We start from the raw sequence: 12,074 nt of genomic DNA on the forward strand, positions 1-12,074 counted from the left end.
GAAGTCATTAAAGTTTAAGTGGTATATAGGTTACAATAGCTAATCAAAATATGTCAGTGTTATGAGTTAACTACACAACAACATCTTTATTTTAATCCCCTGGTGTTTATCTATTCCCAAATTTAATCTGCACCATCTGATTTTATTGCCTAGAATTATTTGCATGAAAAAAATATTTTTTAACAAAATCAAATTTTGTTAGTGCCATAAACATATTTCTTTCCCCTAACAAGTAAATGATTTGGCAAGATTAACCTCACTTGAAATGTGATAAAACTGAGAGTGAATAAAATCAATCACCTTGACATAAAATCACTGAGCACAGAGAAGGTATTTCTTAACCATTTGTTGGATGGATGAGAAGATGATGGGTGAATGGATGGGTGGGTGGGTAAATGATGCATGGACAGATAGGTGGGTGGGTTACAGTTGGGTGGATGATGCATGGATAGATGGATGGATGGATGATGATAGGTGGAGGGATAAATTAATGTGATGACCAGGTTCCTAAATTCCATTTTAATGCACTTGTTACAAAAATTAGTATCCTTAGACATGGATTTTCAAGGACAATAAGAATATATTATCAGATTTTAAATGATGTGAAAGTCGCTCAGTCGTGTCTGACTCTTTACGGCCCCAAGGACTGTGGCCCACCAGGCTCCTCCGTCCTTGGGATTTTCCAGGCCAGAATACTGGAGTTGGTAACCATTTCCTTCTCCAAGGGATCTTCCCAATCCAAGGATTGAACCCAGGTCTCCCGCATTGCAGGAGGATTCTTTACCATCTGCGCTACCAGGGAAACCCAAAGGAACTAGTTAATATATCTGTAGGATTTTCTTCAGTTCCTTATACCCCAAGATTTAGACCTTTCATACCTCAGTCCTGCTTCATAAACCCAGCTGCTCTGAATTTCTTATTCCTTAGTTTCCCCAGAAGATGGCAGTAGGGTGTAAAGACTAAGTGGGCTTCTCTGGTGGCTCAGCCGATAAAGAATCTTAAGTATTAACGTCCAAATAGGATTCAACCATCATTATTATCAATAAAATAATATTAATAACAAGGGAGGGTTTTCCCAGGTGGCTCAGTGGTAAATAATCTGTCTGCCAATGCAAGACACATGGGTTCAACCACTGGGTTGGGAAGATTCCTTAGAGGAGGAAATGGCAACCCACTCCAGTATTCTTGCCTGGAAAACCCCACGGACAGAGGAATCTGGCAGACTGTAGTCCATGGTGGTGGCAAAGAGTCTGATATGACTTAGCGACTGAGCACTTACACAGATAACAAGGGATCTTATTTGCACCCTGCCATAATCCAAGTACCGTATTTCTTTTTTCCAGGCATAAATGTATATTAAAATTTTTACAGTAAATAAACTGACTTCCTTTTTTGGAAGGCAGTCAAATTCTATTTTTTTAGTTCCCTGACCCCTCAGTTGGTAAAGAATCCACCTGCAATGCAGGAGACTCCAGTTCAATTCCTGGGTCGGGAAGATCCTCTGCAGAAGGGATGGGCTACCCACTCCAGTATTCTTGGGCTTCCCTTGTGGCTCAGCTGGTAAATAAACCGCCTGAGATGTGGGAGACCTGGGTTCAATCCCAGGGTTGGAAATATTCCCTGGAGAAGGGAAAGGCTACACCCTCCAGTATTCTGGCCTGGAGAATTCCATGGATTGTATAGTCCATGGAAAGTTATGACCAACCTAGATAGCATATTCAAAAACAGAGACATTACTTTGCCAACAAAGGTCCGTCTAGTCAAGGCTATGGTTTTTCCAGTAGTCATGTATGGATGTGAGAGTTGGACTGTGAAGAACGCTGAGCGCCGAAGAATTGATGCTTTTGAACTGTGGTGTTGGAGAAGATTCTTGAGAGTCCCTTGGACTGCAAGGAGATCCAGCCAGTCCATTCTGAAGGAGATCAGCCCTGGGTGTTCTTTGGAAGGAATGATGCTAAAGCTGAAACTCCAGTACTTTGGCCACCTCATGTGAAGAGTTGACTCATTGGAAAAGACTCTGGGAGGGATTGAGGGCAGGAGGAGAAGGAGATGACAGAGGATGAGATGGCTGGATGGCATCACCGACTCGATGGACGTGAGTCTGAGTGAACTCCGGGAGTTGGTGATGGACAGGAAGGCCTGGCGTGCTGCGATTCATGGGGTCGCAAAGAGTCGGACACTACTGAGCGACTGAACTGAACTGAACTGAACTGATAGTCCATGGGGTCACAAAGAGTGGGACACAACTGAGTGACTTTCACTAAATTCTATTTTATTACATTTGATCTTTTTTTCTTTTCTCTCTCTCTTTTTTTTTTTTTTTTTTTTTTTGGCCATGCTGCATGGCATGTGGGATCTCAGTTCCCCAACCAAGGATCTAACTTGCACCACCTGCACTGGAAGCATGGAGTCTTCACTGGTCCACCAAGGAAGTCCCCTGTTGGGACTTCTAAGTGAAGTCACATACTTCTTAGTGAAGTTTCCCCCATACTTCCAAAATAAGATAATGTTGAAGATACCTTATAATGAATTTCACATCTGACCTTATTTTTTTTGTAACAACAGTTGTGAAAATTGAGTTACAATCTTTTTAAAAAAAATTCCTCCTTTAACATGCATCTTTTCTGAAACTTGTCAAGACAAGTAGACACAACAGCAATATTCAGAAAGATAACCTTTTTTTCCTTGACTTTGAAATTTTAATGTCAAAATAAGTTCTTAAAATAACACTTTCACAAAAATAAGGTAGCTTTATGCTGTAAAAACATTAGTTCTTTTGTCAAAGGTTATGTTCATCTGTTTACTTGTATGTTCTGCTGTCACCACCTGTCAGGATCATCTTTAATTTTTACGTATTTATTTATTTATTTGATCACCCAGGTCTTAGTTCCAGCACATAGGGTTTGGGGTTTGTTTCTTTTTTCCCACATGTGAACTCTTGGTTGCAGCATGTGGGATCTAGTTCCCCTACCAGCGATCAAAGCCAGGCCCCCAGCACAGGAAATCTTAGCCACTGAACCACAGGGAAGTCCCTAGCATCTTCTTTAAAGATCTTTTTTTCTTTTGTATGGAGAGCTACATGGTGGCTCGTTGGCTATCCAGGTATGCTTTGCAGCCTAAATGTATAATACTGGCAGTGAAGAGGTCAACTGTGGTTTCATGAACATGCTGAGTTGGTCCCAGTGTTGTCTGCACATCTCAACAGATCTTGAAGGAACAGTACTGGTACTCCTCATCACAGTCCTTTTTAATTTTGCCACAAATCCCATAGCACATACCACATTGGTTGCAGCACTTTGTCAGGGAAGGAGAGCTAATATTGGACACAAAACAGTGAAGAGCCATACCCATTTGGTGGGGAGGATTTATCATCATAACATGGGAAAGGCTTAGATCCATCCCCTCATTTATACTTGCAAAGCTGGTGCTCACCTCCCAGGAAGTCCAAGATAGCATTCAGGCGTTTGTCTGTCTTGTGAATTCCCTTCTGGTTAATCTGCAAGGTAGCCCTCCAGTCAGTAGCCTGGGCCTGCTCCTGCCACCTGAAAGCTGTGGTCAGGAGAGGGATGAGGAGGGTGGGAGGCAAAGGTCATCAGTGCAGTGCGGAACCCCATGGGTCTCCAGCGCCCGCAAGGTGGGTGCCCCTCCCCAGAGCCCCCAGGCCACCCTCAGTAGCAGCCCCAAACCGGGTTCGATGACCTTGTGCATGCGTGCCAAGCCACTTCAGTTGTTTCTGACTCTTTGAGACCCTACAGATCATAGCCCGCCAGTTTCCTTTGTACATGAGATTCTCCAGGCATGAATGCTGGAGTGGGTTGCCATGCCCTTCTCCAGGAGATCTTCTGAACCAGGGATCAAACCCAGATCTCTTATGTCTCCTGCAGTGGCATACGGGTTCTTTGATCCATATCCATGTATCCTTCCTGGCTGGAGGCTGGTCCTCACAGCCTCCACTGGGCTTCCACCAGGGAGGCGATCTCACTGTACAGTATTTCTAAATCTTGTTTCAGAATAAAACCAGAAAGAGCTGGAAACTGAATTATGTTTTCCTGTGTTGATGACATAACCAAATAAGGGAGAGATTGTGTTAGGTCAGGTTCCTGTAGTGGGGGGCTGAGTGGTTGGGATTTGTTGGGAATGCTACCAGGAGAGGGAAAGAAGGAAAACAGGATGATGGAATGGAACAAAGATGCAGTTTCAGCCGGAGTCAAAATCACCTTGTGGCTTCCCTGGTGGCTCGGTGGTAAAGAATCCGCCTGCAAGTGCAGGAGACACAGATTTGATCCCTCTTCTTGGAAGACACCACATGCTGTGAAGCAACTAAGCTGGAGCACCCACAACTATTGAGCCTGTGCTCTGCAACAAGAGAAGTCACTGCAGTGAGAAGCCTGCGCATCACAGTTAGAGAAAGCCCATGCACAGCAATGGAGACTGAGCACAGCTAAAAATAAATAAATGAATAAATAGACCAATTTAAAAAAATAATAAAAATTTAAATGTAATGAAAGAGGAAATGGCATTCATATTCTGTGTAGCAACTTTTGAGGCAGTGGGCAAACATAACCAGACAAAGGTTTGATAAGAGTAGTGGACACCCCTGATGCTCTGCCCAGATCCCATCCATCACTTTACCTGTCAGGTTATGTCCCCACCCCACTCCAGGGGCAGCCCACGGTCAATGACTGGCACAGGGGGATAAAAGACCTCACCTCAAGACAGATCATCTCCATGATGACATACTGGAGTATGACAGTACATACTCCAGAGCTCCCCCACAGAATTAGCTGTGGTGACCCCTAGCCTCCCTAAAAAAAAAAAATGTACATCCCAACCCCTCCTCCCCCAAACAAACCATATACATCCCAAGATACCCTCAACAAATTATTTGCATGCTAACTATTACTCCCCTCAACATAGCATGTGCATTCTAATCCTTACTCAAAAACAACAAAGGAAAAGATCATTTGTATGCCAACACTTAACCGTCCAACAAATTATGTCATCCTAACCCTTACTACCTCAACAAGTCATGTGATCACAACCCTAGCACCTCTGACAAATTATGTACATCCAAGCTCTTAACCTCCCTCCCCCAACGAAGCATAGGCATCTTAATTCCTGTATCAAGATCTGCTGAAAGGCAACTGGCCAAAGATGGCCACCTTATGAAAAGATCTCTATCAATTAGCAGAGGCTACTTTGGGAGCTATTCCAAAGGCTTCGTGAGAGGAAATATTTTTCCTGGGTCTGAGAGTTGGAAGGTGAGCTGGAAGAGAGAGAAAGGGAATTTCAGATAGTGGGAATATCATGTGCAAAAAGACTCCATGAGAATGGGAGACTTTTGTCTGTTCAGTTTTATCCCTTGGGCCTGAGAATGGAGAGTGTCCTCTAGGGTGAGGCTGGAGGTTGAGCCTGGACTCTACGATGTGTAGATCCCCAGAGATCTGCATTGTTGGGAGTTACTGGCCCCTACCACCAGGAGACATCTCAGGAGCTAGACTTCTCTGAAGCAGCTGATAACTACTTTCTGCAAATCTTTATGTTCATGCATTCATTTAAATAAATATTTATTGAACACCTACTGTGTGCTAGACCCAATGGGAAGTGCAAAGATTATAGCAATGCATAAGCTAGACAAAAACCCTTGCATATAAATATCTCAATAGATGCAGAGAAAACCTTTGACAAAATTCAACATCCATTTATGATAAAAACTCTCCAGAAAGCAGGAATAGAAGGAACATACCTCAACATAATAAAAGCTATATATGACAAACCCACAGCAAACATTATCCTCAATGGTGAAAAATTGAAAGCATTTCCCCTAAAGTCAGGAAGAAGACAGGGGTGCCCACTTTCACTGCTACTATTCAACATAGTTCTGGAAGTTTTGGCCACAGCAATCAGAGCAGAAAAAGAAAGAAAAGGAATCCAAATTGGAAAAGAAGAAGTAAAATTCTCACTGTTTGCAGATGACATGATCCTCTACATAGAAAACCCTAAAGACTCCACCAGAAAATTACTAGAGCTAATCGATGAATATAGTAAAGTTGCAGGATATAAAATCAACACACAGAAATCCCCTGCATTCCTATACACTAATAATGAGAAAGTAGAAAAAGGAATTAAGGAAACAGTTCCATTCACCATTGCAATGAAAAGAATAAAATACTTAGGAATATATCTGCCTAAAGAAACTAAAGACCTATATATGCTGCTGCTGTGTCGCTTCAGTCATGTCTGACTGTGCGACCCCATAGATGGCAGCCCACCAGGCTCCCCCGTCCCTGGAATTCTCCAGGCAAGAACACTGGATTGGGTTGCCATTATATAGAAAACTATAAAACACTGGTGAAAGAAATCAAAGAGGACACTGATAGATGGAGAAATATGCCATGTTCATGGATCAAAAGAATCAGTATAGTGAAAATGAGTATACTACCCAAAGCAATCTACAGATTCAATGCAATCCCTATCAAGCTAACAACGGTATTTTTCACAGAGCTAAAACAAATAATTTCACAATTTGTATGGAAATACAAAAAAAAACCTCGAATAGCCAAAGCAATCTTGAGAAAGAAGAATGGAACTAGAGGAATCAACCTGCCTGGCTTCAGGCTCTACTACAAAGCCACAGTCATCAACACAGTATGGTACTGGCACAAAGACAGAAATATAGATCAGTAGAACAGAATAGAAAGCCCAGAGATAAATCCACACACCTATGGACACCTTATATTTAACAAAGGAGGCAAGAATATACAATGGAGTAAAGACAATCTCTTTAACATGTGGTGCTGGGGAAACTGGTCAACCACTTGTAAAAGAATGAAACTAGAACACTTTCTAACACCATACACAAAGATAAACTCAAAATGGATTAAAGATCTAAATGTAAGACCAGAAACTAGAAAACTCCTAGAGGAGAACATAGGCAAAACACTCTCTGACATAAATCACAGCAGGATCCTCTATGACCCACCTCCCAGAATACTGGAAATAAAAGCCAAAATAAACAAATGAGATCTAATTAAAATTAAAAGCTTCTGCACAACAAAGGAAACTATAAGCAAGGTGAACAGACAGCTTTCGGAATGGGAGAAAATAACAGCAAATGAAGCAACTGACAAACAACTAATCTCAAAAATATACAAGCAACTCCTGCAGCTCAATTCCAGAAAAATAAACGACCCAATCAAAAAATGGGCCAAAGAATTAAATAGACATTTCTCCAAAGAAGACATATGGATGGCTAACAAACACATGATAAGATGCTCAACATCACTCATTATCAGAGAAATGTAAATCAAAACCACAATTAGGTACCATTTCGCGCCAGTCAGAATGGCTGTGATCCAAAAATCTGCAAGCAATAAATGCTGGAGAGGGTGTGGAGAAAAGGGAACCCTCTTACACTGTTGGTGGGAATGCAAACTAGTACAGCCACTATGGAGAAAAGTGTGGAGATTCCTTTAAAAACTGGAAATAGAACTGCTTTATGACTCAGCAATCCCACTGCGGGGCATACACACCGAGGAAACCAGAATTGAAAGAGACACATGTACCCCAATGTTCATCACAGCACTGTTTATAATAGCCAGGACATGGAAGCAACCTAGATGTCCATCAGCAGATGAATGGATAAGAAAGCTGTGGTACATATACACAATGGAGTATTACTCAGCCATTGAAAAGAATACATTTGAGTCAGTTCTAATGAAGTGGATGAAACTGGAGCCGATTATACAGAGTGAAGTAAGCCAGAAAGAAAAACACCAATACAGTATACTAATGCATATATATGGAATTTAGAAAGATGGCAATGATAACCCTGTACGTGAGACAGCATAAGAGACACAGATGTATAGAACAGTCTTTTGGACTCTATGGGAGAGGGAGAGGGTGGGATGATTTGGGAGAATGGCATTGAAACATGTACAATATCATACAAGAAACGAATCGCCAGTCTAGGTTCGATACAGGATACAAGATGCTTAGGGTGGTGCACTGGCATGACCCAGAGAAATGGTATGGGGAGGAAAGTGGGAGGGGGTTTCAGGATTGGGAACACGTGTACACCCATGACGGATTCATGTTGCTGTATGGCAAAACCAATACAGTATTGTAAAGTAAAATAAAGTAAAATTTAAAAAAAAAAAAAAAACCTTGCACTGTGGAATTGGCATTCCAGTAGAGACAATAAACAAAATAAATCAAGTAAGAAACTTCCCTTGTGGTCCAGTGGCTAAGACTCTGCATTCCCAATGAAGGGAGCACTGGTTTGATTCCTGGTCAGGGAACTATATCCCACAGGCAGCAATTAAGAGTTTGCATGCTGCAACTAAAGATCGCACATGCCAGAACTTAAGACCTGGCACAGCCAAATAAATATTTACTTATTCATTCATAAATAAATAAAGTAAATAAGCAGATTGCTCTGTATATTAGGCTTTCCTGATAGCTCAGTCAGTAACAAATCCACCTGCAATGCAGGTGACCCCAGTTCAATTCCTGGGTCAGGAAGATCTGCTGGAGAAGGGATAGGCTACTCATTTTAGTATTGTTGGGCTTCCCTTGTGGCTCAGCTGGTAAAGAATCCACCTGTAAAGTGGGAGACTTAGGTTCCTTTGCATATATGCAAAAGTGATATATTATAAAACCTTATTTTCAAATAAATCTATAATAGCTTGTTCAATAAGAATAAAATGAAAACTATAAAGAATGAAAAAAACATCATGTCATAGTTTAAATATTACATTTGGTGGTATGTAAAATAATGGTGGCTTCCCTGGTGGTTCAGATGGTAAAGAATACACCTGCAATGCTAGAAACCTGGGTTCGATCCCTGGGTCAGGAAGATCCCCTGGAGAAGGGAATGGCAACCCACTCCAGTATTCTTGCCTGGAGAATTCTATGAACAGAGGAGGCTGGTGGGCTACAGTCCATGGGGTCACAAAGAGTCTGACATGACTTAGTGACCAAACAACAAAATAATGGTGCCCCTTAAAGTTGATAATGCTTTGGGTTTGCTTACATATAGAATGCATAGAGAGGGGAATTGTTAACTCTACCTTGGAGTAGAGAAGAAGGCAGAGTAGAGCTCCAGGGGATCTACTTTGGGAGTCAAGGAAGGATGTATTTTTAAAAATGCACACATGGAAGTTGTGGCCAAGGGCAGAGCAGTGGAGGGAAAAGGGAAATTCCAGGTGGAGGTGACCACATGGAGGCTGGACCACAAAAGTGTGTGCAGGGGTGCCTAAGCAAAGTTGCTCAGGAAAGGTGGACAGCCTGAGGGAGAAGAGTGGGAAATGAGGCTGGAGAGGTGAACTGGGGCCAGATTGAGTGGGACTTATATACCTATGATGCACATTTAGCCTGCAAAGTATCTGTGGGGCTGTAAGGCAGAGTTGTGATGGGCTCAGATTCATGTTTCTGAAAGCTCTCTCAGCTGCAGGACAAAGAATGGGATGAAAGAACAACCATTCTGAAGACTGTTAAAGTTATTCCAGAACAGAGATGTCTGAGGGACAGAAAAGTGGAATAATTTTCCCCAAGTCACATAGCTAGTAACTGGCCAAGCCAAGATTTGAAACTAGACCGTCTGGCTCTAGAACTACCACTCTGCAAAAACATTGGCCTGACAATTAGGTGGCACTGTCTGTCCTTCTTGATCAACTCTTGCCTCCGACTCTCACTCCACCTCCAGAGGGCCACTTGGAGAAAGAACAAGAAGGCCCACCTCATGGCTGCTGGGCCAGTGAAACGTTGAGAACCCAACAGTCTTACTGTGCAAGATTCACGGCCTTGTCGACCCCAAGTGAAAAAGTGAAAGTGTTAGTCACTCAGTCGTGTCTGACTCTTTATCACTCTAGGGACTGCCACCAGCAAGGCTCCTCCATCCATGGGATTCTTCAGGCAAGAATACTGGAGTCAATAGCCCTTCCCTTCTCCAGGGGATCTTCCTGACCCAGGGATCGGACCTAGGTCTCCTGCTTTGCAGGCAGGTTCTTTATTATCCAAGCCACCAGGGAAATCAACCCCAAGAGCTGGCTAATTCCACCAAGCTCCAACCATCCAAGGAAGCCCCCCTTCATCTTCTCTCATTCACACTCTAGTCTCCAACTCTGTCTAGTGTTGATGTTGACTGTACTTGGTGTCTTCACTTCTTCACCTCCCATTTTTTCCTCAATCTACTCCATTCTGGCCTCCATCATCACCTCCACCACCATGATCTCTGCCACAAACCTCCACTGTTATCAGTACCATCACCATCACAACCACCACCTTTATTGAAATGAAGCAGGACCCCATGGTCCTTGCCCCCCTACCAATATGTCCTCTCCCTGCCTTTTGTCTATGATAAACTTTACTCAAAGAATAAGTTTACTTAGAGAAGTGAGAAATGTGGAAACCATGGAAAACAGTCAAAGGAGACTAAATAATAATAATGTAGTCATTAAGCAGAGTCAATGACCTTTCGTTCTTTCTCAAGGGCTGTAGATAATATTCTGAGCAATATCCTGTGAGCTGTCTTATAGATACTGAAACACCAGATGGAGAAGTTAACTACATGATGACCAGACTGTACCCAGGACTTGAGCTGCCCCAATTCTGAGAACCGACTGCAAAGAAATGGGAACAAGTGTACCCTGGAACTGAAGATAACTGTATCTAAAACAACCAAGATGATGCTGGTCAGAAAAACTGATGACCAATTTAAAGATAACTGTTAGAGATGACTATGCTGTTTCTGCATGGAGCCCCGGCCACCACCCCCCACCACCCCGGACGCTATAATGTTCTCACTCCCTGCTTCTCAGCACGGGTGGGACAGGCCTTTGGAGAGATGTCGGCCATCCTCCCCCCGGCCCCAGTGGCCAGCATCTGAAATAAAGCAAACTTCCCTTTCCGCCAACCTGGCCTGTTTATTGGCTTTTGAGCAGCAAGCAGCTGGGCCCACATACTCCTTTCAGTAACATTATCACCACCAGCACCACCAATACAATTGTCCCCACTGCCACCATCGTGTCCGCCACCACCTGTACTATCTTTCTCCACCAGTATCCTCGTCACCACTATCATCCTCACCACTGGGGCTGCTCTTCCCAAGAACAGAACAGCCTCCTTACTGCTCTGTCCTGTGAATGCTTTCAGTCAATTCACTTTGGTCTCTTTCCTTGGTCCTCCATGAAACTGTACTCTACTCGTCTCTCCCCATCTATCTGGCCATGCTTGCCCTGTTTTCTCTATTAGCAGCTCCTTCACGCCCTGATTTTTGGGGGAAGGGGAGCTGTGGCTGAGCTGGATCTTCATTGCTTCTTGTAGACTTTCTCTAGTTGCAGACAGCGGTGGCTATTCTTCATTTCAGCACCCAGGATTCTCACTGCGGTGGCTTTTCTTGTTAAGGAGCACAGCCTCCAGAGCACAAGGGCTTCAGTACTTAAAACACATTGCCTTAGTTGCTCCACAGCATGTGGGATCCTCCCCAGCCAGATACTGAACCTGGGTCCCCTGCTTTGGCAGGCAGATTCTTAACCACTGGACCACCTGGGAAGTCCCTTCACTCCTTGATTTTTAAACACTTACTCAGGACTCTATTCCCAGTCTACAGTCACTGTCTCAATGATTTACTCTATTATCATGGCTATGATTGGGCTTCCCTGGTGGCTCAGTCGATAAAGAATCTGCCTGCAATGTGGGAGACCTGGGTTCAATCCCTGGATTGGGAAGATCCCCTGGAGGAGAGCCTGGCAAACCACTCCAGTATTCTTGCCTGGAGAATCCATGGACGGAGGAGCCTGGAGGGCTACAGTTCATGAGGTGGCAAAGAGTCCGATACAACTGAGCAACTAACACTTTCACCTTCATGGTTATAATTACCATCTATTGGCCAGGAGTGGAAGGGGGAAACCCTCCATTTTGTGATCTAGATTACATATACAATGTATATTGAAATCACAACACTTCAAAATCAACTTATCCAAAACTCAATTCTACCTCTCCCCCCAAAACTGCTTTTCCTCAAATGTATCCTTTCTCTATAGTTCTATATAGAAAACATTGTGCTAATTTTG

The sequence above is a fragment of the Capra hircus genome, chromosome 7 (genome assembly GCF_001704415.2).
Source record: "Capra hircus breed San Clemente chromosome 7, ASM170441v1, whole genome shotgun sequence".
Taxonomy (NCBI): Eukaryota; Metazoa; Chordata; class Mammalia; order Artiodactyla; family Bovidae; genus Capra; species Capra hircus.